Genomic DNA, 2,345 nt, shown 5'->3' on the forward strand with positions numbered 1-2,345 from the left:
TCTTGACTACCCCCAATGAGTTTCCCAAGAAGCTCAAGTGTTTTCTTAGGAAAAATTAGTGTTTGTTCAAAACAGGCTTGAGTCCCCTGGATACCCCAGCTAGGAATAGGACGGGGGCAATTAGGTGGTGCAGTGGATAGAGCACCAACCCTGGAGTCAGGAGGACCTGAGTTCAAATCCAGCCTCAGACAGTTAATACTTACTTAGTTAGCTGTGTGACTTTGGGCAAGTCATTTAACCCCATTGTCTTGCAAAAACCAAAACAAAAATGGAATAGGACCCTGGTTCTATTTTGTTGCTTTTCAGAACTGGGGCCATGATTAAAAGGGACATTGTGCCACCAGAGATGAAATTCTTGGATCAGCGCAAGATGGAAAGCATTTGCCAAGAATGTTTTCGTTAATCAAGAACAAAAGTTGGAGATTCAAAGATGATCAGATACCGTCAAAGTTACAGCCATAAATGATGCTGGCGGTGTTATTCTCACGACCAGTCAAAAGGAAACCAAAGTCTTTGGGTTCCAGCAGGAGTATGGTTGTATGCCTGAAAGGAAAGATCACATTGATGAGAGTAAGATTTGGATGTACCATGTTGTCATAGCCTGACATTGCTGAAACATTGTGGTGCAAAGATGGTAATTAGTCCATCGAGAAATAGGTTGGAATATAGCATGGTGTCACCATTCTGTCTCCAGATAACCACATACTGGCACTTTGCCTGGCAAGCTGATATGAGAGATGATGATGTTTATACTTCATTCTCAAAGAAGACATGATGTCAGGGAAGTGATGCCATGACAAACTCATGAATTGGATTTGAGTGAGGGAGTGCTATGCTAAGTCACCAGCCTTACTTTCTCCTTCAAAATCATTTGAAGATGGCCCTGGATGTGAGGCAATCAGGGTTAAGTGACTTGATCAGGGACAGACAGCTAGTAAGTGTCAAGTATCTGAGGTGAGATTTGAATTCCCATCTTCCTGACTCCAAGGCCATTGCCACCTACCTACATCGATTTGAGAAAGGAAACCATTCAAAGGCCAAGAGATTCCTGCATCATTCAGACATCACCAGAAGTCCTGTTTCCTATCAAAGCAGGCCATAGTCTGAAATGGTTCTGGAAAAGGTAAGTAAGAAGGATGTTTTTGCACAACATACCCCTCACTAAAATAAACATAATGTGCAAGTCATGCCACCATTAATTTGATTGGCATGGTTGTCTTGGAAAACAAAGGACAACTAGAAGCCCAGAGAAGTTGAGGAGGTCATTAAGAGAGAGTATATAGAGGGAAAAGAAAAAAGGGTCCAGAAAACAGACTTTGGGGGACAATTAACAGGTAGGGGACATGAGATTTGCTCTAGGCCTTCAGCAGACCTTCCAGTATCTATGAAACAGCTTCTGGTAAGTTTGGCTCCACCGACTTTGGGGTCTGCTCACATTCAAGGTAAGATTGGTAAAACTTAGTATCTTTCTATCCACATATATCTTTATCTTCTTATCCAAGGCCTCTTCAAGTCTTGCATCTTGGGCTAAATTAAGAAATTATGCCTGTGAAAGATCCCCCATCCTCACTCCCATCAGATATGTCCTCATCTTGGTGTGAGGTTGACCTGGTTTCTCAAAGGTTATTCCATTAATCCCAATTGGGAGTTACCTTCTACTTGCTTTCTCTCTCTCAAAGTTAGAGAACAATCAGACTGGAGGCACAGTAATTGCTGAAGCAGTTTCTATAAAAGAACAGAGTGAACTACTTACTGGAGGAAAGGTCAAGAGATCTGAGATCAACTGACTTCAAAAATTTTTTTTCAAAAAAAAAATTTCCATACTAGTCATGTTGTGAAAGAAGACACAAAACTAAAGGGAAAAACCATGAGAAACAAAAAAAAATTTGAAAAAGTGAAAAGAGTATTCTCCGGACTCCACAGTTCTTTCTCTGGATGTGGATAGTATTTTCCAATAAATCTTTTACAATTGTCTTTGATCAATGTACTGTGGAAAAGAGCTAAGTCTATCATAGTTGATCATCATACAATGTTACTATTACTGTGTATAACATTCTTCTGGTTCTTTCCATTTCACTCAACATCAGTTCATTAAGGTCTTTTCAGTTTTTTCTGAAATATGCCTGTTAATCATTTCTTATGGAACAATAGCATTCCAAACCATTCATATACTATGGCTTGTATTCTTTCCAACTCCCCAAAGGTGATGTCAGTCGCTGTTCCCCCTGTAACTGTTCATAGCTCCCTAGCAGAGGCCTGATCCCCAGAGTCAAAACTTCTCTACTTGAACCCTCACTTGAATACTGGGAAAGAAGGTAATTCAGGATGAGTTGGGACAAGAAACA

Source organism: Macrotis lagotis, chromosome 3, assembly GCF_037893015.1.
Source record: "Macrotis lagotis isolate mMagLag1 chromosome 3, bilby.v1.9.chrom.fasta, whole genome shotgun sequence".
In the NCBI taxonomy this organism is placed as follows: domain Eukaryota; kingdom Metazoa; phylum Chordata; class Mammalia; order Peramelemorphia; family Peramelidae; genus Macrotis; species Macrotis lagotis.